Source organism: Acanthochromis polyacanthus, chromosome 16, assembly GCF_021347895.1.
Source record: "Acanthochromis polyacanthus isolate Apoly-LR-REF ecotype Palm Island chromosome 16, KAUST_Apoly_ChrSc, whole genome shotgun sequence".
Lineage (NCBI taxonomy): Eukaryota > Metazoa > Chordata > Actinopteri > Pomacentridae > Acanthochromis > Acanthochromis polyacanthus.
The window spans coordinates 18,610,078-18,635,582 of record NC_067128.1 but is presented as its reverse complement, the minus strand read 5'-3'; the positions used below and the strand labels follow the sequence as shown (position 1 = coordinate 18,635,582).

Sequence of the window (25,505 nt, the reverse complement as noted above, 5' to 3'; positions counted from 1 at the left end):
GTCTCTTTTTGGACAGCCATACTTTTTAAATACCCATACATTCCGGCTTTCCACAGACTCTCCCTTACACAGTTTATCACTACCCACCATCTGTCACATTGCTGATGGTATGTCTTTTACACACCCATATGCAATTCGTATAGGTCAACGGAGCCCTGTAGAGGTCCCGCACCAGGGGAATACAAACAACCAGATATCTTTTGCAAAAGGGCACGGACAAAAAAGGTGGGGGACGGACTCGTCATCTCCACAAGTGGTCTCTGGACATTTGGGCGCTGCGAGCACAGTGTCTCCGCTCAAGAAAGGCTCTGTTAGGTAAGCACTGGTGGGCAATTTGCCATGCTAAATCCTTGTGTATTAGTCAAAACGCTGTTGTTAACATTGGCCCAACTCTTTTGCATCTTCCTCTGTCAGTGCCACCACAGGACCAGTCTTGACAACTGAGGGGACAATACCTTCTCAATATTGCTCTCGAAATTTTTCCTGATGGGATAACTGAAAGCCATTTCTAAACTTGGAATTACCGATATGTAGATCGCGATGGGCAGTTGTCTGCGTATGGAACACTTAGGGATGGTCTACCCCGGCCATTTTAGTACTTTGCACCCTACCCACAGCTTTGCAAAATACATTCCAAGTAGGGCCCTTTCAATGCTCAGACAGCTTTCAAGATCGCGCTTAAAAACATGGCCTTTAACTTTACTTCAATCTCTGGGACTGCTCTTACCTCCTTTTCCACAGGCCTTACATGATGTCTTCTTTTCAATTTCTCATGTTGAGCTTCCTCAAACAGAAACCACAAAAACATACCACACAACCCGCCAAATTCCCCCATCTAATAATAAACCATTCCCCAAAACCACCAACCAAAAAAACAACACACAAATCAAAAACCAAAAAAACAAAAAAACAAAAAACAATACCACACAACAATCTCACAGACAACTAACCATCTAACACACTCCAAAATACTTAATATTGTAATCGAACAAACACAAAAGAAAACACCACACAAATCTGAAAAATCAGATAAAATAAAAACCAAACACAAACAAAAAACATAAACAACCCCCAAACAAACACACACAAAACCCAAAAAAACAAAAAACCAGAACCAGAGAAACTCTGCACAGATCAAGAACACACATTATGATGTTGTAACAAACACACAACCAAATAATTACCAATTAAAAATAGACCCAAACATCCTGAATAACAAACATGTCATAAACGACACAACACATGACCACAGACTTCCCAAAACTCCAACGTTTCCAACAAACCCAATCAATATCACCAAAAAACGAATACAACCACATTATGATTCGATTAATCGACACGAAAAACCCACAACAAGCGGAAAAACAACAGACTAAACTCCTGCAACAACTAACATTGAAAAATTTCTAAGAGAGACTCAATCTTAGCCTTGCCAGAAGCCTGGGTGCCTGCGTGGGGCTGGGCGCTTCGAAACAAATGCTGAGAACCATCGCTAATAAGCCAAAACTCTCCTGCTTTTACAACCAAATTTTCCTTCGAGATAAGAGTCCCTCTAGCGCTCCGAACAACTTCATCAGTTGCCTATAATTCACAGCCTGGAGCCCATTTACAGCTCTCCAAGCTCTTTACCTATCTACATACCATAGCCCACCTTTAATGTTGTTCATATCCTTTCTAATACAACCAAATCCCTACCATAGCCGCCAAATCAAGCAAGACTGTCAAGTAACTCCACTTTTTGATCTTGGAACAAATTGTCCTGAGCCAGAAGAAAATCCTCACAAACAGGCAACCTATATCATCGACAAAGACCTTGTCTGCAACACACTCAGGTTGTAGTCCATCCATCGAAAAAGGTGAACAAATCCAACTTAATGACCTGTATCCCCATACCCTGCACTGTTATTCTCTTTAGATGCCATGTTTCCTTAAAACAGCTAGTGCTCTATAGGGCTAAAAGTATGACGACTGGGAAAAGTCCACATCCCTGAAGCGAACGCCTCGATTGTACTCCACACCGAGAGAGCATGATGAGCACTACTCACTTCACCACACTAAACAACAAGTTACAAAAATCTCACACAGCAAAGTACCACCCAATAGTTAATCAACCTGCGCAAAAAACAATGAATGAGGATAGCCTTGAATGTAGAGGCTAGATACGTCAAAGCCTTTTCGCCTCAAACCAAAACCAGAATACACTTGACGGAGGCTACCTCTTAACATAAAAGTAGGAGCTCTCTGACAAGTCAACTATCAGACATAACCTGCCCAGGACACCACATGTCTATCATAAAGCGATGATTACAATTGCTCGGATTCGAAAGAATTAAAGCCTTGACGTATCTTGACATCTACCCCCAGCATTCAAGCTCCAATTCCTCAAGTCTCTTTGTCTTTCTATAAACAGGTCAAGATATTAATTGGAAATCTCATTTCCCCAAGACGTAGTGGCCTTAAAAAAACCTCCTCTTGAAACAATCCAAAAAAGAGCTTATTAACTGATCCCAATAAAGGATAGTATTCTTTATGTAGCCATCTACACCTGAAGTCTGTTATTCCTCCCATGCTCTGCCAGCTATTTAGCCCCTTTGCCAATCCTCTTCCTAACCATCAGATCTCCTGTAGTCCTTATCAAGTTATTGTAGTCTGGAAAGAAAAAAAATCACTGTCTCTGAAATCGCTCTCTTGACAATCGAAAAAAAGGAGTCTAACCAACCCGCGACTGTGAAATCACAGACCTCCTTTCCTCTAGAGTCTACACTGACTGCACACGAATGATTACTTTGTCCAGTCTTAGAAAAATAGCGTACATTCATCTCCTCCAAATATTTACACGGACATGATCATGACGACCCCTAGTCATTATCGTGGCTACATTTCAATTCATTATTCGTTTTTCAATTTGGCAATATCTTCCCAAAGGACAAGCACCACATCAAAACCAGAGAGCGTAGAAGTGAAGCGTTGAGCCTCCTGAAGTCTAGCCGACACCACGCCTCTTGTGCAGTAGCCGCTTCATTACCATCCAACATAAAAGAAACTTTGATCTCTGTTTATCAAATTCATCTTCCCACCACCCCTATGACTCAACATGAACGCACAAAATTCCACTGTTCTAATTTGCGTTTTATAATTTATACACCAAACTGTGCATCAATCGATTATCTAAAGCACTGGTATTCATTCACGGAGCATTTTTGTTAAGACAGCCCCTTGTTTTGTCCTTAACATCAACATAAGTTCATACGATCATGTTGAGTGGATATATATGATGTGCTGTTGTGGTTCGAATGTCTCTGTTTGATCCAGTTCATGTTTTAGCATGTCAGGTGTCCTGGAATGGGCGCAAAACTGAACCTCCAAATTTATTCTGATGGTGTATGAGTGCATTAATGACTGATAAAAAGGCCTGAAGTCTGGGCACCAACACAACCAACAATGACCCTGTGGCTGAGGGGAACAACACAGAACTGGCATCCACCGTTTTTCAGTCAAAACATTTTTTGTATTTGGTTATAGTTGTTGTTCCTCTACAGATGTATTTACCAGCACAACTACCTCCCTTTTAACCAGACCAACCAAAAAGCGTTTACACTGATTTTTGCAGCAATTTGGAGTTGGTATACTGTGATTGGAAAGTGAAAAGAGGGTCTAAACGCATCTGTTTTTTTAATTATAATAAAGAATGTTTGGACATGCTTGTAGTAGTTTAACAGTGGATTCAGTTGAAGTTCTTCTACAGAATTTCAAAATTAAAAAAAGAAAACACCATGAAAGCTTCTGGAAAAAGAGGGGTCCAAGCTGCTGAACAATACAAGACTGATCCAAACCCTGTAGACAGAAACTGAAGTCTGCATGGACGCAGTATAGGACTCAACTAGGTGAGAGCCCTGAGAAGAAATAGATCACTCTTGTGTCATTAGGTCCGAGCGAGCACTGACGGTGCCTAGGACGTTATTGAAATGCAAGGAATTATTAGGGTTTATCTTAACCTGAGCATTCACATTATTGAGGTAAATTTACATAAATCATGATATTCTTAACTGGAATATTTCTGACATTAATCTTTTTTTGTGTGCTGATAAACAACAATAACCCGACTTTCACATATTTATTGTCTGTGATTGTGAGACTAATTCCTCCACATTCTGGAACTTTGACTGCAACAGCTGTAGGAATAAATAAAAGTAAAATCTGTTCATTTCCACATTTATTTATTCTTAATATCTCAGACTGAATGCACCCCAAAATGAAACATGGACTGAATTTAACACTCATGTATCCATGGCAACGCTAAAGTTTCAGCTTCTTACCAAAGTTCACAACACAAGTAAAGATTTTTTTAATGTAAAACTTCGGGGATGACAGCTAACCAAAAGTATTCTGATCAATACTTCATGATCAATATCAGGACAGATGTTACAACTCCAGCTGTTCCACCAGACTGCAGTTATTCACAGAGAAATTAAAACATCACATTCCTCATAAAAACTAAATGGGACTTTTATTAAATAAAGTGTTGGTGAATAAACAGTGTATTTAAATGAGGAGACGTGACACTTCCACAGCATGGATCACCATCAACTGGATCTGCTGTTGATTCAGAGCTGAATGTCAGAATGAAGTGAGATAGAAAAGCTGCTTTGAGCTGCAACATTACGGTCTGACAATCCAACACCATCACACTTTTCATCTGCTTGTTTTGCTCCAACATGCTGTGAAGTTCAGTTTTTACCTGAATCAATACAGGGATTCTATTTCCAACCAAGACTGGAATAAAAATTAGAACGTTCTGAGGTTATTAATGCAACTAGATCCTTTCAGATGGAAGGATTTACTTCCAAGTTCTAATTCAAGTTTCAGTTGGAGCACTTTGCATTCACAAAGAAAAACAGCGATACCTTCGTAGCAACATTTAATAATCGCTCAGTTTGTTCCTGAGCATCTGAACCTTAAATCCAGTGAGAGGACCATCCACAGAGAACTTCAAGACCTTCCATCGGCTGGACCAGATGTGGCATCATCTCCCTCTGAACATCTGGACGACAGGAGAAAAGACAGAAATCAAACACAGATCACGGAAATACAATTTATTCACTTTCATCATTTGATATAAAGTAGCATGAACTTTTTAAAAACTGGACAACATCAGTAATGAAAGTAAATGTTTTGATCTCGTGTTGAAGTGAAATTTAAAGTCAATTTTAATGACAGTTCATCCTGAGAGGAGTGAGAATGGAGCTTTTCTTTCCTTTTTAGAATATTCCCTCAAAATATTCTGCTTGTTATTGGCTTTAGAAGCATTTTTCTTGACTTATTTATTTTTAGATACCTCAGATTGATGCACTTTGCTGGTTTGCAGATAATTTCATGTACAATAACAATCAAGATCTTCTATTCTAACATATTTTGCCAAAAAACTGCAAACCTTCTCAACCATCTCTCAGTCTGCAAAATTCCAGCTGCGACAAAGAATTATCTGATGTAGTCATTATTAGAATCTTTACTGAACCAGACCTGGAATTAATAAAAAAAAAAAAAAACGGAATATGGATATGATTTTCTCTGATGGGACCACGAAAACTGCATACAATAAAGTAAATCTCTGCTGCATTGCACACATACTACACTTTTGTGTAACTCTGGATGTCAGAGTAAAGGCAGACAGATCCACCGATCAGCCACAACATTCTGACCACTGACAGCTGAAGACAACAACATCCATCATCTTGTTCTAATGCAACGTTCTGCTGGGAAACCTTGACGTTCATGTGGATGTTTGACACGTACCACCACCGGAACACTGTGGACAAACAACCCCCCAGTCTCCATGGCAACAGCAGTCCTTGATGCCAGCTGCCACCCTCAGCAGGACAAACTAAAACTGCTCAGGAGTGGTCCGAGGAACACGACAGAGCTCAGCTGTTCACCTGGGTTCCACACTCCCCACATGCAGATCTGATTGAGCATCTGTGCGATGGTCCAGGATCAGCCTGGTCTAGGTAGGACCCACCCTGCAACCCACAGGACATCCTCAGAGGAGTTTTAGCAGCATAAAGGGACCAACACAGTATTAGACAGGCGGTCATAATGTTATACTGTTATATTGCCATGCAGATTATATGATCGGTAAATGTTACCATCAATTATAACATCCACACTGATCAGGGGAAAAAACAACTATCAGTTCATTCAGAAACTGTGGGGTTAAACCTCAAAACACAGACCTCAACAGCAGTTTGTTTAAAAGCAGAACACCAGCGGTTTTCACTAAAGAAGCTTTCAGAGCAATAATTAAATGACAGTTTTGTTCTCATTAATTTCAGTCAGCCAAAATGATGCATGCACACACCAGGAAAAGATTTTTTTAAATAAATGTTTCATTTGTATCAGTACTTTCATCACATCACCATAACTCTGTGTCCTGTTGTACCATGTTTTCCCAACAGATGGCATTACCTTCATGAATGGAGCATCAGCGGGTGACGTCTACAACACAACAGAAATGTCTGGAAGCCAGTGGCCTCCATTTGAGCACCTCTGGTAATTGTAGAGGCCGAAGATAACTTTTATTTATCTCATGATGTCTAAATAAATTTGGTGTTAAAATATTTATGCAATTTTTTTCTTTTCCTGAAGTGTGTTAACATTATTTTTGGCTGACTCTGTATGATGGGTTTCTGACAGGTCACCAGTCAACATCTTTTTATAATAATGACAAACATACCTGCATTCTACAGGAGGGATTTTCCTCACGTGCAGGTAAAGATGTGTGAGGAGCTTAGAGATGACAGGAGCAGGAGTCATCCTCACTAATTCAGCTTCCACCTAGAAACAGAAAGACCACAAACAAACACACTGATAGACTCTGAAATGTTCAACCTCACAGCCTTAAAATATCTGTTTAGGAAGTGTTTGTTTCTAAATTCTGCTGAAAGCACTGACACACATTCTCTTACAAGGTTGTGTCAAAAGCAGCCTGTCCTCTGAGCTACTGAGAAATCTTCCTGAACAAAGTTTCGACGTGTGAATCGGCTCAACAAAAACTAAAGCCTCAGTCAGAGATAACAGGTATCGCAAATTATAAACTATTTTCTTTGTTAACTCAGACTATTTGCTTCAACCTCGCATAAAAAGGGAGTTTAACTCGTCAGGTGCCTGAATATGAACGGCTTGTGCAGTTCGAGATCCACAAGTAGGATGCTTCAACTCATGTTTTACTAAAACCTACATGCAATAATTATAAAATACAATGGCTGGCTGTTAGTTTATTCACTATTAATCTCACTTTATATACTAGATTGAATTTGAGCAGTGGAAGAGAAGGAATTTAATGAAATTATGGAGATTCAGAGAGGTAATGTTGCGCAATGTTTAGTTAAGCGTGGTTTAATTCAAACCAGCTGAATGTTAAACTTCAATTCAATTCAATTTAATTTATATAGAACCAATTACAGTCAAATTGTCTCAAGATGCTTTACGAATCCATATGCCTGACCCCCAGAGCAAGCCGCAAGGCGACAGTGGCAAGGAAAACACCCTTTTAACAGCGAAAAAAACCTTGGCCAGAACCCGCCAACAAAGGGGCAGAACTTTAGTGCAGCTGAACGGGTTAAAGCACAATAACTTTTTTAAAAGCTAAAATACACAGCAGAGAAATACAGGTTGAGAAGTTCATTTTAACAATGACGGACAGCTGAGGCAGCAACTAACACAGGTGTTCAGCGGTAAGTTAGCCACCTGTGCTAAGCGCTAGCTAACTTAGCCGCTTAGCTAGCTAACGCAGCGCTTAGCTAGCTAAACGCGTCTGGACCAACTACTGAAAGTTGGTTAGAAGTATTTATCTTCTTACCGTGTCTTACTCCAAAAACAAGGTCAACAGCAGCCAGAGATGCTGCCAGACAAGCTGGCTGTCTTCCACACATGTCTATGCTAACGTTCCATCCACCTGGAGACTCGGATCAAACGTAACAACAAACCATTACCCACAATTCCAAGCGTCAGCCTCAGACTAAATGAATCCAGCTGCTCACACGAAAACTAAAGCAAATAAAAATGTCAAGCCACCGTGGAGTGGTCAGGTTTTCCTGGGAGATTGTGTCACACATGGAAATGCCTCCAAAGAATTGGTGAGCACCATGAGTTAGACGAACATCCGGTCAGTTGACTATATATATAGCTGGATTGCTTCATTAAATTTGTAAGCAGGTTTGACCTACTGCAGTGTCAGTTCCCCACCGCATCAGCACACGATTATCACTGAAATAAAGTGCCAGTGGGACACTTCATGTCAACGGACGTGGCATGAAACAAGTGACGCTTCATGATACTTCTACACTTCTACTTTCCTACTTCCTACTGTCTCTACACTTCTACTTCCTACTGTGTCTCGATTCGATCATGAAGTAAGTGACACTTAATGACCAACGGACGTGGCATGAAGTGGAGGAAGACTGGCCAACTCCCGGCAGCAGAGGAGGAGTAGGTGGCGGGTGCAACGGGAAACGAAACGCTGTAATAGGTCGAACCTGTGAGGTTGGGGTACCTCATTTTTTTCTAAACATATCATTTAATTTTTTTCTAATTTGATTTATTCTTTATTTTAGTTATTTTTTTAAAATCTGTATTTACTTACTTGGAAACATCCAGCGGTTCTGACTGTTTCTGAAATGGAGCTCAATCACTTTTTGAAAATGCTTCAATCACGATTGCAGCTTGAGAGCTTTTTCTATTTCTGCAGTTTTATGGATCTCATCACACATCAGTCACGTAAACTAACCACGCTTTTGGAAGCACACGAATTTTGCTGATTCTGTAGGCGACGGTAGATCACACACTGACACTTCAGCTCCACCTGAAGACCAGTGTCTTCCACAGTCCCACGTCCTGCCATCAACAGCTCCACTCATGTTTGTCTTTAACTGGGTGCAGATTTACCTTTGTTACAGTGCAAATTATCTGCTGATGGATAATTTTCACTGGAACAAAAGTAAATCTGTGGAACAAATCCAGCTCGAAACATGAAGTCAAATGACAGACACAGACTGTGACGTAATGGCTCACGTACTCCCTTTGTGTCAGCTCACGGCTTTTTCTTGTCGGTGGCCGAGTGGTTAATACTGCGCGCTTAAGACTCGAAGGTCGTCGAATCGAATCCTGTCGCGTCCAATTTTAGATGACAACGGTAGTCTGTGACCTCCTGTGAGGCTCAGCTTTGCTCAACTGACTTGCCGTTAATGACACCATTTCGATGGCATGTCTCACAGTTTTGCACCAAAGCACCATGTCAAATTCCTCCTTAGTGTAATGTGGTACATTTAGTTAATACAACTGTCAGTGGAGACGCTGGTTCACATTCATGGAATGTTTAGAAAACCTAAATGTGATTTTTGTTTTTCAATACCCGTTTCAGACCCGAAAATTCATTTACCAGATCAGTCGTGATGGTCCTCTGATACCCGAGGCTTCAACACATGCGCGGTAGCTCATGAAGCAATCGTATCGAGCCACTGTGCCGACGCTTGATTTGGTCATGTGACTCGTGACGTTTGAATCACGTCAGTGACGTTTGAAGCACTCAACTGCTTCGAATCACCTGATTGGTTCGGTTTGTTTTGTGAATCACTCGGCGGGATTGAGTGTGTTCCGGGATAGGAGATCCCAGAGTGTCGTTTATTTGACTGACTTTCCGCAGAGTAGGTTGATTTTGTTGCTGCCGTTCGTTGCTTTGACAGTTAGTAATGTATAGCTAGCTAGCTAGCTAGCTAGCAAGCATTCACAGCTAGCATTCATACATACATAGATAGATAGATAGATAGATAGATAGATAGATAGATAGATAGATAGATAGATAGATAGATAGATAGATAGATAGATAGATAGATAGATAGATCTGCAGCAGGAGCCAATCAGGAAAAGGTCCTGTGTATGGCATAATTTCCATTTGCTGCCTGATATCAAGGTAACTACGACTGTTAAAAAAACGAAAAGAGTGGAAAGAAGATCTAAAGATGGCTATAACATCAGAGGACTGGGAACTGATTTGCACCAAAGCCCACACTCAATCAATCAATACCTGATTTAAATTGCTATAATACAAATGGTTGTTGAGAACATATGTAACATAGTTAAAAAGTTCAGGTTAAATCCAGCTAAATGGGACAACTACGCCGCCTGCTGTCAGAAAGAATTCCCTGCATGTGTAATAGTAGCAAAGGATTATGGGTAATCCTCAGAGCAACGGAGGATTTATGAAGAGGTAACATGTCTAAAAATGTCTGTTTGCAAAACAATGCTAACTACGTTCATAACTATGTAGAAGTTTAGCTGGCTTTAATTGGTTACTTTTGTGTGTCCTAGAATCATTTCACCATGTGTTTTTGAAGCTGACTGTGCGTTTGGATGTGTTTTATCGTTGTAAAAAAATTCTACTGCGTAGCTAGCTACCGCTAACACGATGCCGTCTTTCTGGACAGAGCACATACTGTCGCCCACGAGATGATGACTTACTAAACTCCATGTCCTTTGTTATGAACGCAGGTATGTTAGTGTGTCCCTCTATAATGTGATGTTAGTTATTATTGTTATTGTTGGATGGTAGAAATATGCCAATGAGTTATATTCGCCGGTTTTTATTAATTGTATTTTGTACTGTGTTAGCTGTTGTGAATCTATGAAATATAAAAAAAGGGGTAACAGTCCAGGAAAATTTGTATTATTATAATAATTTCTTGTAATTTTCCCTCAAATAATCAAGAGGACACTTTCTGTTTTCATGAGTTTATTTTATTGTCTTACCTAAATTTAATCCACTATACAATCACTACGATCATTTATGTATTGTACTGAGTGTAATGAATGGGTAATCCTCAGAGCAACGGAGGATTTATGAAGAGAGCACATACTGTCGCCCACGAGATGATGACTTACTAAACTCCATGTCCTTTGTTATGAACGCAGAAAAGGGAATAAACCTGCTGTTGCCACCAGCCTGACCAGCTCCTGATCGTCATTTTAGAAAGGAAGACATCTCACAGGGGTTACATTGGAATTTGTCCCCAACTTATCACACCACTATTTCTGTCCTTTGAACTGCTTGAATTTCTCTGAAATCAGGCCATCATCTGCACCAGATATGTGGTACTGTCCACCACGGCGTGTTGAAGGAGCAGTGATTGGACAGAGGATGTGGGCTGTAGGCACCCACACTACGTCATCCTTTCTAGGCCATGTGAACTTCTTGCTGGGACCTTTTGGGTGCATGAATTTCACTTGCAAATCTTCAAATTCAGCTGATAAGTCAAATACGATACCGAGGCTGTCCTGAGAATGCAGTCTGGGAGTGATGCCATTTCTTCTTATTCAGTTACTGTATGAAAGAAAAAACAATGTCTATATAATAATTAACTTCAGATATGCCCTTTGTAACTTATACTACGATGCTGATGCTTCAGATTCATCTTTCATCTTTAGTTGGTCAAGTAAATGGTTCCTAAAAACAAAAACGAGGATCAAAATGTATAGTAAATTGATTCAGCAGTTGCTCATCGCCGTGACCCGACCACGTCGGACCGGGTGGATGTCTTCACTGCATCGATTTGGAGCTGCATATCTTTTGTTTTCATGTTTTGACTTTTAGGACTATTTATTTGACCATTGCTATATAGCATTGAACCTGTCATCTGATTTGAGGGGGAATTTTGCTAGCAAATATGAGTCTCAGCAAATTTGGAACCTCTGATATGACGCCTATTGGTATTGGTAGAGGTAGGGGATTGCATAGCACACCTGTTTCATTTTCCCTGGGTGACCATGATAACACAGCTTTTGGTGATGACTCTGTGCATAGCCCTTTAAGATATAGGGATGTAGTGGTGCCTCAGAGCCAGCCTGTAGTTGATTCACATATGCCTCAGTCTACTAGCACATCTGTCCCAAACCCACCTCCTGATGATGTGAAACTAGTTGACCAAATGAGCTCTATTGTACAGCAGATAGGTCAGCAGCTAGCTGATAGCATTATGTCACGCCTCAACACATCAAACCCCACAGCTGCTGTGCTTACGTGTCAAGAAGACACGTGATAAGAAGGAGTCACCCCCCAGCCACACACTAGACCTCTCACAAGTCCAGCTGGTCACTCAGAGAGCAGTTAAAGACCCACCTGTGTTCCATGGAGAGGGGTCAGAGACACTGCCTATTGAGGAATGGGAGGAATTGATGAAGAATTACATCAAAAAAAGTGGTGTTCAAGTGGAAAATCAAGCTGAAGAAATTCTCATGCATCTGAGAGGCAGAGCAAAAGATGTGGTAAGATTTGGAATAAGAAACGGTGAGATTGATGTCCAGCATAACCCACAGACCATCTACGGACTCCTGCGCAAACATTTCAGTTCTAGCCATTGTTCCTCTGTGCCACTTGCTGACTTTTACTCCACCCTACCAAAAGAACATGAGGATCCATATGAGTATTGGCTCAGATTTAACAGAGCTGCTGATGTTGCGACAGACTGTCTTCGAGAGCAGGGTAAGATGTTTGACAACCCCACTGTTGAAGTCACACGCATGTTTATCAGACACTGCCCCTGTAGGGATTTAGCTCTTACCTTTAGATCCAAGACGATTGATAAATGGTCAGCTCGTGAGGTTCAGGAAGTGTTAGACGAATACCATCTGGAGAAAGGACTCAGGTCTGCTACAGAGAAAAATAGCAGAATCAGTGTAAATAAAGTTGAAATTGGCTCAAGTACTGCTCTAGTTTCAGACACTCCAGAACAGACAAAAACTGTGAGCCAAGACTCCTCTACTTTAGAGAGGTTAATTGGGATGCTGGAGAAGGTGTTGCTTCAGGGGCCAGGAAATGCTCAGGCCAACAGAAGACAACGTCACAACAGACTCCCAAGAATTGAGGGATTAAATGACATACCCTGTTCGATATGCAAAGATGGCTCTCACTCTGCCCTCACACACTGCCAGGAGAACAGGCTGTGTTTCATGTGCCACTTACCTGGTCATTCAAGACGCCACTGCCCTGAAGGAAGGAGCCCTGCTTTTTCTGGACAGCAGGGAAACTGAATGGTCTGCATGAGGGGGAGGACAGCGTGGATCAAGTGAGTGAAACTCCCACCCTGGATTTGACAGACATTAATGATTATGAGACATTGTATCGCACCTGTAGCAGTATGGTGTCTCCACAGAAAACACTGATCGTGCAAAGCCTACAAAAACTCTCAAAGACTGATAGCCTATTCTACACAGATGTGACTGTTGACGATGGACATGTTTTCAGTGCACTAGTGGATAGTGGATCTATGGCATGCACGATAAGCGAGACGGTTGATGCAGAACTTTCACAGTCAACTAACATTAAGAAAAAATCTGCTGAGGGCTTTGTCATCGTTGGTTGTGGTGGTCACCTTGTCACACCTTCTGCCATGTACGATCTCGTTACCACAGTTTATGGCTATAAGGTGGTCATTCCTGTCCTAGTTGTGCCAGGCCAAACTGATGAAATGATCCTTGGTAGCAGCGCTATTAAGTGGCTAATTTCACAGATGAAAAAGACTGTTAGCGACCAGAACGCCTCATCAGTGAATGGTACACAGAAAGATGAGCTGCTCCATCTCATCTCCCTGCTGTCTCAATCGGAGGACAGCGCAGTGCCAGTCAGAATTGGAACAGCTAAACTCAAAAGAAGCGTCACTCTGCAGCCAATGTCTGAACATTTGGTGTGGGCAAAACTGCCTACAGTGGATGTTTCTGCAGTGGGGAGTACAGTCATCATTGAACCCACTCAAAGCAGGACCAGACCTGCACAAGTTCTGGTGGGGAGAGTTGTTACTTCTTTGTGGGGGGATGGCTGGGTTCCTGTTAAAATGGTAAATCCCACAGAGAAGCCGCTCACTCTTAGGAGAAATGCCAAGGTTGCAGATGTGTCCCCCTGTCTTTCTGTGCAGGATTTACCTGAGCCAGCCCGCGTCCAATCCAGTGCCCAGTATACACAGAGCTCATCTCCTGCACCGAGATCAGAGGAGGAGATAGCACGCGTCTTGGATGACATGGGCCTGCAAGATTTGGACCTCTCTTCCTGTGAGGTCTCCCTCGAGTGGAAGGATAAACTGCTGCAGATCATTGAGCAATATGAGTCCATCTTTTCAAGACATAAGATGGATTGTGGAGAGGCAACAGATTTTGTCCACAGAATTCGTCTGGTGGATGACAAGCCCTTCAGACTTCCATACAGACGGGTTCCACCATGCCATTATGACAAGCTTCGAACTGCTCTGAATGAAATGGAGGAATTAGGAATAATTCGCAAATCTCAGAGTGAGTATTCATCGCCCCTTGTCTTGGTTGTCAAGCCAAATGGTGATCTTAGGCTCTGCAATGACTTCAGGTGGTTGAACGCGAGAACGGTGAAAGATGCACATCCATTGCCTCATCAGACTGATGCCCTCGCTGCACTCGGTGGCAATGCGTTCTTCTCCACGATGGACCTCACATCAGGATTTTACAATGTCAGACTGCATGAAGACGACAAGAAATACACAGCATTCTCCTCCCCTTTTGGTCTCCATGAATATAACAGAATGCCCCAGGGCCTGACAAACAGTCCTGCCACCTTTATGCGCATGATGATGTCCATTTTTGGTGATGAGAATTTCACAAGTCTGCTATGTTACTTGGATGACCTTATGGTTTTTGCTCCATCTGAACAGATTGCACTTCAGCGTCTACAGTTGGTCTTCTCCCGTCTTGCTGCAAACAACCTGAAGCTTTCACCCAAAAAATGTCATTTTCTCTGCCGGTCTGTCAAGTTTCTGGGACACATCATATGTGAAGATGGTGTTAAGACAGATCCAGGCAAAGTGCAGACAATTAATGATGTGCAGGAAGCTGACCTGATGGGGCCTGATGGGACAACGCCATGTGCTAAGAAAATCAGATCTTTCTTAGGAATGGTTCTGTATTACCATCACTTCATTGAAGCATGCTCTGCCAAAGCTAAGCCACTGTTCAACCTCGTAGCTGAACCACTGACACCACCAAATAGAGGACGAGGCCACAAACCAAAATTTAAAAAAGGTTGTGTTAGGCTGTCTCCAACTGATTGGACTGATGAGTGCAGAGAAGCATTCAGGACTCTAAAAAATGAGCTTCTACACAGTGTCACCTTAGCCCATCCAGATTTTAATGCACCATTCATCCTTGCAGTAGATGCCTCCTTTGATGGTTTAGGAGCTGTTCTGTCACAGCTGCCACCTGATGGAAAGTTTGCCAGGCCTGTGGCATTTGCTAGCAAGACCCTTTCACACTCTCAGCTGAATTATCCAGCACACCGGCTGGAGTTTCTTGCTCTTAAATGGGCAGTGTGTGATAAGTTCAGCCATTGGCTCAAAGGGCGGTCTTTCACAGTCTGGACAGATAATAATCCATTGACATACATCCTGACTAAACCTAAGCTGGACGCATGTGAACAGAGATGGGTTTCAAAGCTCGCAGCATACAGTTTTGACCTGAATTATGTCCCAGGTACAAAGAATGTGGTTGCTGATGCACTGAGTAGAGAACCATTTGTCCAGTCATGCATAGCCCACCGTCTTGTAACTGAGCCTTATGCCTCATTGCTGAACCAAGTAAATGGGATGGTGGATAGGACAGTGCAAGATGCATTTCGATGTACTACTAACTGCCAGTTGGTTGTCGATCAGTCTGAGGAGAAAGTTGTTGTCACTCCACCTCAAGGGTCCCTCTCTTCACAGGTTGTCTCAGCTGTGCTGGATGCACACGACTCTGGAAGCATCAGCCGAATGAGAGGCACAGGTCCTGCTATTCCTCAGCTTGTCAGTGTTGAGTCGTCTTGCTCTTTACCAAAAAGTGAGCTGGCTAATCTGCAAGAGCAAGATGGAGTCTTGGGCAGAATCTTCTTTTACATCCAGCGTCATAGGAGGCCCACTAGGCGTGAACGTGCTGCTGAATCTAGTGGGGTAATGAAACTGTTGAGACATTGGCCCAAGCTCTCCTTTAAAGATGGCCTGTTGTACAGGGTAAAGAAAGACAGACTTATGAACAAGACAATTTACCAGTTTGTTGTTCCAGACTCCCTAAAGGCCCAAGTCCTTCATGGCCTCCACGACTCAGCTGGTCATCAGGGTCAGGCTCGCACTCTCTCCCTTGCCAGGCAGAGATTTTTTTGGATAGGCATGGAACGTGACATCATAAATTATGTGAGAAATTGCTTCCGCTGTGTGGTTGGAAAGACTCCAGAGCCTAACGATCGTGCTCCCCTTGAAAGCATCTGCACCACTGAACCTATGGAACTAGTATGTATTGACTTTTGGACTGCTGAACAGACTGACAAGAAGTGTGTAGATGTTCTAGTGGTGACTGATCACTTTTCAAAACTGTCACATGCTTTTCCATGTAAAAATCAGTCAGCGAAGCAGGTTGCCCGTCGTCTCTGGGATGACTTTTTTTGCATATACGGCTTTCCTAAACGCATCCATTCAGATCAGGGAGCAAATTTTGAGAGTCAACTCATTAAAGAGCTCCTGGATATGGCTGGCATCCAGAAATCGCATACCACCCCATATCATCCTATGGGGAATGGAGTCGTCGAGCGATACAACAGGACTCTCGGCAACATGATAAGGGCCCTACCCCCTCACTCCAAAGCCAGGTGGCCACAAATGCTCCGGATGCTGACATTCTGTTACAACTGTACTGAGCACGAGACAACAGGGTTTGCTCCATTCTTTCTCATGTTCGGGAGGATTCCACGCTTACCTGTTGATGTTGTATTCCAGCATATCCTTCCCAAGGATGCTGTAGTCGACCACCATGAGTTTGTCTCTCGTCTGAAGCGTGACCTGTCTGAAGCTGCATGCATTGCCCGACAGAACAGTCGTACAGAACAGGCGCGTCAGGCAAAGAACTATGACCGCAGAGCAAAAGGATCTCCCCTCGCTGTCGGTGACAGAGTCTAGCTTGCAAATCGTGGTGTAAAAGGGAAGAAAAAACTTGCAGACAAATGGGACTCTATAGTCTATGAAGTGACATCAGTGAAGCCTGCAATCAATGTGTACTGTATCAGAGACCCTGTGACATTATCAGAGAAAGTCGTTCACAGAAACCTACTGCTCCCTGTGAGTTTTCTCCCACTGGGAGATGATGGCATCTTGGAGTCAAGCTGTTCTTCAGTTGCTGGAAGTTCACGATGTGACCCAGTGATTTCTGCTGACATACAGGACAGTGAGACAAGGACACTTAACTGGCTTCTACAAATGGAGGATGCGAGTGATGTGGACACTACAGCAGGCCAATATGACTGTTCTCCTGTTCTAGATGAGATTATCTCACCCTCAGAGACTGAAACGGCTGTAGCCCTACACACTGTGACTGAGGTTTTGAATACCCCTGATTCTTCAGTACTGGTTGCACAGCTTACTTCCCCTGAATCTCCTGCTGAATGTGTTGAGTCTCAGACTACACTCTTCCCACCCCCAACAGATAAAGCTCAGCAAGTCCCAGACCCTTCAACTGTCATGCAGCTAGATGCACTCACACTGGACCATGTAGTTCATGCACAGCCGCCTCCAGTTTGCACTAGGTTGGGTAGAAATGTTAAACCCCCAGCTCGACTCATTTGTGAAATGAATGAACAGTTTGTTGATGACTCTGTGTCAACAGTTGACTCCTTGTTTTCTTTTGTGAGGAACATGTTTTCTGGATAGAGTGCTGTATATTTGGAGAGCTGTTTTGTTTTTTTTTGTACTAGTACTTACCTGAGGATTGCCAAGGTTGTATCTATTATAGAGCAATGTTTACAAAATAAGAGATGTACATGGCATCTTTTGTGTCTTTGTTGGTGAGGGAATTGGCCAGTCCCTTGTCAATTTGTTCCCAAGTGGAAAGTTTCTAACTGACTTGAACTGAGTTTTGCTCTTATTACTGCACAACTGAAGTTTAGTGAATTGTGTGTTTTTTTGTGTGTTTTTTTTGTGTATAGTGCCCCAATTTAGCAGGATTTAAGGGGGGTGTATGTAACATAGTTAAAAAGTTCAGGTTAAATCCAGCTAAATGGGACAACTACGCCGCCTGCTGTCAGAAAGAATTCCCTGCATGTGTAATAGTAGCAAAGGATTATGGGTAATCCTCAGAGCAACGGAGGATTTATGAAGAGGTAACATGTCTAAAAATGTCTGTTTGCAAAACAATGCTAACTACGTTCATAACTATGTAGAAGTTTAGCTGGCTTTAATTGGTTACTTTTGTGTGTCCTAGAATCATTTCACCATGTGTTTTTGAAGCTGACTGTGCTTTTGGATGTGTTTTATCGTTGTAAAAAAATTCTACTGCGTAGCTAGCTACCGCTAACACGATGCCGTCTTTCTGGACAGAGCACATACTGTCGCCCACGAGATGATGACTTACTAAACTCCATGTCCTTTGTTATGAACGCAGGTATGTTAGTGTGTCCCTCTATAATGTGATGTTAGTTATTATTGTTATTGTTGGATGGTAGAAATATGCCAATGAGTTATATTCGCCGGTTTTTATTAATTGTATTTTGTACTGTGTTAGCTGTTGTGAATCTATGAAATATAAAAAAAGGGGTAACAGTCCAGGAAAATTTGTATTATTATAATAATTTCTTGTAATTTTCCCTCAAATAATCAAGAGGACACTTTCTGTTTTCATGAGTTTATTTTATTGTCTTACCTAAATTTAATCCACTATACGATCACTACGATCATTTATGTATTGTACTGAGTGTAATGAATGGGTAATCCTCAGAGCAACGGAGGATTTATGAAGAGAGCACATACTGTCGCCCTCGAGATGATGACTTACTAAACTCCATGTCCTTTGTTATGAACGCAGAAAAGGGAATAAACCTGCTGTTGCCACCAGCCTGACCAGCTCCTGATCGTCATTTTAGAAAGGAAGACATCTCACAGGGGTTACACATATACTACACCACTTAAATTAAATTAACAGCAACATCCCAGATTTATGTGTTAAATGTAATGAGGCAAACTGAACTTTATACCATTGTATGTGGGATTGCCCAAAGGTTAAAAAAATTCTGGGGGAAGACTTAAACAATAGAGAATATTATTTCTAAAAATATTACAATGAACCCTGCTCACTTTATTTTGGGACTTTATCCAAGGTGACATAAGTACACCAAGAGTGAGCGCATAATAATAGATTCAAGCCTCCTGCATTCAAAAACATTACATTACAACATTTTTTTGGAAAAAACTTGCATACCAAGATTAGTAGACTGGGTGAGGCAGATGTTAATAACCTTTCCTCTAGAAAGAGTGACACATGTACGAAAAGGGAGACAGGATTTGTTTGAGAAAGCGTGGGGACCCTTTATTGCTTTTTTGAAATCCATGAATTTAACAGATGAAAGTGATGAGGTGGAATGAACAGTTGTGATGTAAACCTCGTGGAACTGCCAGAATGAGAGGAATGACAGGATTACCTGCTGTTCTGTATAAGCTACTGTATTTATGTATTTGCATGTATGAGAACATGTTTATTTCATTTTTTCCCCCCCCCATCTTTTTCTCTTCATTTCCTTATTTTATGAGGATCTGTTTAACGTGCAAGTACCACATTATGGTTAAAAATATTTGCATAACTGAGTAAGTCTTGTAAGGTATACTGCAATGCATATATGTACCTGCATACAAAAACTGTTAATACATTGTTAAAAAAAATCATATCCAGTTACACAAGCACACCCTCTTTACCAATTAACCCAAGACATACTTTGCCAAAATCCATAATATAATCTGTATTTGCACCAGCCTCATGTGAAAATTGCATCAGTCTGTACTTATAGAGCACATCTCATGAATGTAGCAGCACCGTTTAAATGTTTCATAACACAGAATATCAGTGAAGAGTATATAGGGTTACAGACAGACATGGCAGATAAGAAACAGGCTCTTCAGTAGTTATAGTCATTATTATTGCTGGTAATATTATTATTATTGTAGCCACTAGAACAGATACAATCATCTAATGTAGTGAAACAGGAACGTGCATGGCGAATCAAATCCAAAACAATCCATGAACCAATCAGAAACATGAATCAATTGCACTTCATTTTATTGACCACTAGATGTCCTACTCGAGCACTGAGTGTCAGTGAAGCCTCGAGTAATGAAGCAGGTATTGGATAAAGTGTTGAAGCTTCATCAAAGCCTCGATCTCCCATCACTACAGATCAGTACACGGATTCTACACACTGACTACAGTTGTGTTACCAGTTGTATATATGTCACTCTATGAGCCTCCTCACGTTCTCTTATTGAAAAAAGTCATGGGAGTTTTATGCTCATGTAAACCAACAAACTTATCTTTTGTCCTGTACAGGAGGGCACCATCTACAGGAAGTAATTTTGAAAAAAAAAATGACATTTTCATCATCGTTTCTTAAATGGCATGTTTTGAGGTTTCAGTTACTATGAATAAAATATTTTTCTTCCATCACTCTTGGTTTTATTGTATTGTTAAAAAGTTCCCGTTTTTTTTTGTGTCGCCTTGTATATCCAAATTAGTTCAGTGTATTTACATTTTATAGATTATTTGATTTCTTCATCTCAATAGGGTCCTACCCTAAATATAATGTAAATTTAAATAATATTTAATCCAGAGTCATGAACGTTAATCAGCTAAACTTGCATAATAAATATCACTGCACAATCTTAACCTGAGCATTCACATTATTGAGGTAAATTTACATAAATCATGATATTCTTAACTGGAATATTTCTGACATGAATCTTTTTGTATTGTGCTGATAAACAACAATAACCCAACTTTCACATAATATTGATTGTCTGTGATTGTGAGACAATTCCTCCACATTCTGGAACTTTGACTGCAACAGCTGTAGGAATAAATAAAAGTAAAATCTGTTCATTTCCACATTTATTTATTCTTAATATCTCAGACTGAATGGTAGCTGTCAGTAAAAACAAACTCATCTGCTGGACTGCACCCCAAAATGAAACATGGACTGAATTTAACACTCATGTATCCATGGCAACGCTAAAGTTTCAGCTTCTTACCAAAGTTCACAACACAAGTAAAGATTTTTTTAAATGTAAAACTTCAGGGATGATGGCTAACCAAAAGTATTCTGATCAATACTTCATGATCAATATCAGGACAGATGTTACAACTCCAGCTGTTCCACCAGACTGCAGTTATTCACAGAAAAATTAAAACATCACATTCCTCATAAAAACTAAATGGGACTTTTATTAAATAAAGTGTTGGTGAATAAACAGTGTATTTAAATGAGGAGACGTGAGACTTCCACAGCATGGATCACCATCAACTGGATCTGCTGTTGATTCAGAGCTGAATGTCAGAATGAAGTGAGATAGAAAAGCTGCTTTGAGCTGCAACATTACGGTCTGACAATCCAACACCATCACACTTTTCATCTGCTTGTTTTGCTCCAACATGCTGTGAAGTTCAGTTTTTACCTGAATCAATACAGAGATTCTATTTCCAACCAGGACTGGAATAAAAATTAGAACGTTATGAGGTTATTAATGCAACTAGATCCTTTCAGATGGAAGGATTTACTTCCAAGTTCTAATTCAAGTTTCAGTTCGGAGCACTTTGCATTCACAAAGAAAAACAGCGATACCTTCGTAGCAACATTTAATTATCGGCTCAGTTTGTTCCTGAGCATCTGAACCTTAAATCCAGTGAGAGGACCATCCACAGAGAACTTCAAGACCTTCCATCGGCCGGACCAGATGTGGCATCATCTCCCTCTGAACATCTGGACGACAGGAGAAAAGACAGAAATCAAACACAGATCACGGAAATACAATTTATTCACTTTCATCATTTTATAAAAGTAGCATGAACTTTTTAAAAACTGGACAACATCAGTAATGAAAGTAAATGTTTTGATCTCGTGTTGAAGTGAAATTTAAAGCCAATTTTAATGACAGTTCATCCTGAGAGGAGTGAGAATGGAGCTTTTCTTTCCTTTTTAGAATATTCCCTCAAAATATTCTGCTTGTTATTGGCTTTAGAAGCATTTTTCTTGACTTATTTATTTTTAGATACCTCAGATTGATGCACTTTGCTGGTTTGCAGATAATTTCATGTACAATAACAATCAAGATCTTCTATTCTAACATATTTTGCCAAAAAACTGCAAACCTTCTCAACCATCTCTCAGTGTGCAAAATTCCAGCTGCGACAAAGAATTATCTGATGTAGTCATTATTAGAATCTTTACTGAACCAGACCTGGAATTAATTTAAAAAAAAAAAAAATCGGAATATGGATGTGATTTTCTCTGATGGGACCACGGAAACTGCATACAATAAAGTAAATCTCTGCTGCATTGCACACATACTACACTTTTGTGTAACTCTGGATGTCAAAGTAAAGGCAGACAGATCCACCGATCAGCCACAACATTCTGACCACTGACAGCTGAAGACAACAACATCCATCATCTTGTTCTAATGAAACGTTCTGCTGGGAAACCTTGACGTTCATGTGGATGTTTGACACGTACCACCACCGGAACACTGTGGGACAAACAACCCCCCAGTCTCCATGGCAACAGCAGTCCTTGATGCCAGCTGCCACCCTCAGCAGGACAAACTAAAACTGCTCAGGAGTGGTCCGAGGAACACGACAGAGCTCAGCTGTTCACCTGGGTTCCACACTCCCCACATGCAGATCTGATTGAGCATCTGTGCGATGGTCCAGGATCAGCCTGGTCTAGGTAGGACCCGCTCTGCAACCCACAGGACATCCTCAGAGGTCCTGATGAACCACTGGGTCAGAGGAGTTTTAGCAGCATAAAGGGACCAACACAGTATTAGACAGGCGGTCATAATGTTATACTGTTATATTGCCATGCAGATTATATGATCGGTAAATGTTACCATCAATTATAACATCCACACTGATCAGGGGAAAAAAACAACTATCAGTTCAGTCAGAAACTGTGGGGTTAAACCTCAAAACACAGACCTCAACAGTAGTTTGTTTAAAAGCAGAACACCAGCCGGTTTTCACTAAAGAAGCTTTCAGAGCAATAATTAAATGACAGTTTTGTTCTCATTAATTTCAGTCAGCCAAAATGATGCATGCACACACCAGGAAAAGATTTTTTTAAATAAATGTTTCATTTGTATCAGTGCTTTCATCACATCACCATAACTCTGTGTCCTGTTGTACCATGTTTTCCCAACACATGGCATTACCTTCATGAATGGAGCATCAGCGGGTGACGTCTACAACACAACAGAAATGTCTGGAAGCCAGTGGCCTCCATTTGAGCACCTCTGGTAATTGTAGAGGCCGAAGATAACTTTTATTTATCTCATGATGTCTAAACAAATTTGGTGTTAAAATATTTATGCAATTTTTTTCTTTTCCTGAAGTGTGTTAACATTATTTTTGGCTGACTCTGTATGATGGGTTTCTGACAGGTCACCAGTCAACATCTTTTTATAATAATGACAAACATACCTGCATTCTACAGGAGGGATTTTCCTCACGTGCAGGTAAAGATGTGTGAGGAGCTTAGAGATGACAGGAGCAGGAGTCATCCTCACTAATTCAGCTTCCACCTAGAAACAGAAAGACCACAAACAAACACACTGATAGACTCTGAAATGTTCAACCTCACAGCCTTAAAATATCTGTTTAGGAAGTGTTGTGTTTCTAAATTCTGCTGAAAGCACTGACACACGTTCTCTTACAAGGTTGTGTCAAAAGCAGCCTGTCCTCTGAGCTACTGAGAAATCTTCCTGAACAAAGTTTCAACGTGTGAATCGGCTCAACAAAAACTAAAGCCTCAGTCAGAGATAACAGGTATCGCAAATTATAAACAATTTTCTTTGTTAACTCAGACTATTTGCTTCAACCTCGCATAAAAAGGGGAGTTTAACTCGTTAGGTGCCTGAATATGAACGGCTTTGTGCAGTTCGAGATCCACAAGTAGGATGCTTCAACTCATGTTTTACTAAAACCTACATGCAATAATTATAAAATACAATGGCTGGCTGTTAGTTTATTCACTATTAATCTCACTTTATATACTAGATTGAATTTGAGCAGTGGAAGAGAAGGAATTTAATGAAATTATGGAGATTCAGAGAGGTGATGTTGCGCAATGTTTAGTTAAGCGTGGTTTAATTCAAACCAGCTGAATGTTAAACTTCAATTCAATTCAATTTAATTTATATAGAACCAATTACAGTCAAATTGTCTCAAGATGCTTTACAGAATCCATATCTGACCCCCAGAGCAAGCCGCAAGGCGACAGTGGCAAGGAAAACACCCTTTTAACAGCGAAAAAAACCTTGGCCAGAACCCGCCAGCACCCACCTGCTGGCCGGGTGGGTTGTAAAGGGGCAGAACTTTAGTGCAGCTGAACGGGTTAAAGCACAATAACTTTTTTAAAAGCTAAAATACACAGCAGAGAAATACAGGTTGAGAAGTTCATTTTAACAATGACGGACAGCTGAGGCAGCAACTAACACAGGTGTTCAGCGGTAAGTTAGCCACCCGTGCTAATTAGCCCGCTCGCTAACTTAGCCGCTTAGCTGGCTAACGCGTCTGGACCAACTACTGAAAGTTGGTTAGAAGTATTTATCTTCTTACCGTGTCTTACTCCAAAAACAAGGTCAACAGCAGCCAGAGATGCTGCCAGACAAGCTGGCTGTCTTCCACACATGTCTATGCTAACGTTCCATCCACCTGGAGACTCGGATCAAAACGTAACAACAAACCATTTCCCACAATTCCAAGCGTCAGCCTCAGACTAAATGAATCCAGCTGCTTACACGAAAACTAAAGCAAATAAAAATGTCAAGCCACCGTGGAGTGGTCAGGTTTTCCTGGGAGATTGTGTCACACATGGAAATGCCTCCAAAAAATTGGTGAACACCATGAGTTAGACGAACATCCGGTCAGTTGACTATATATATAGCTGGATTGCCTTCAGCAAATTTGTAAGCAGGTTTGACTTACTGCAGTGTCAGTTCCCCACCGCATCAGCACGATTATCACTGAAATAAAGTGCCAGTGGGACACTTCATGTCAACGGACGTGGCATGAACAAGTGACGCTTCATGATACTTCTACACTTGTACTACTTCCTACTTTCTCTACACTTCAACTAGTTATTCCTACTGTCTCTATACTTCTACTTCCTACTTTGTCTCGATTCGATCATGAAGTAAGTGACACTTAATGACCAACGGACGTGGCATGAAGTGGAGGAAGACTGGCCAACTCCCGGCAGCAGAGGAGGAGTAGGTGGCGGGTGCAACGGGAAACGAAACGCTGTAATAGGTCGAACCTGTGAGGTTGGGGTACCTCATTTTTTTCTAAACATATCATTTAATTTTTTTCTAATTTGATTTATTCTTTATTTTAGTTATTTTTTTAAAATCTGTATTTACTTACTTGGAAACATCCAGCGGTTC

The 25,505-nt window shown here is 41.2% G+C and overlaps 1 long non-coding RNA gene across 3 annotated transcripts; it reads right to left on the bottom strand.

Annotated features, from left to right (window-relative positions):
• Positions 1 to 4,927: 4,927 nt before the first annotated feature.
• Positions 4,928 to 25,177, bottom strand: LOC127537771 (uncharacterized). 3 transcript variants are annotated; one of them, XR_007947594.1, is made up of 3 exons: positions 24,679 to 25,177; positions 23,542 to 23,642; positions 4,928 to 5,041 (listed from the first exon to the last, which is right to left on the bottom strand). It is a non-coding gene; the product is annotated as an uncharacterized LOC127537771 (long non-coding RNA). The 3 variants fall into 3 exon arrangements; XR_007947595.1 differs by lacking the exons at positions 23,542 to 23,642; positions 24,679 to 25,177 and adding exons at positions 6,731 to 6,831; positions 7,856 to 7,952; XR_007947593.1 differs by lacking the exon at positions 4,928 to 5,041 and adding an exon at positions 20,845 to 22,841.
• Between the last annotated feature and the right edge of the window lie 328 nt (positions 25,178 to 25,505).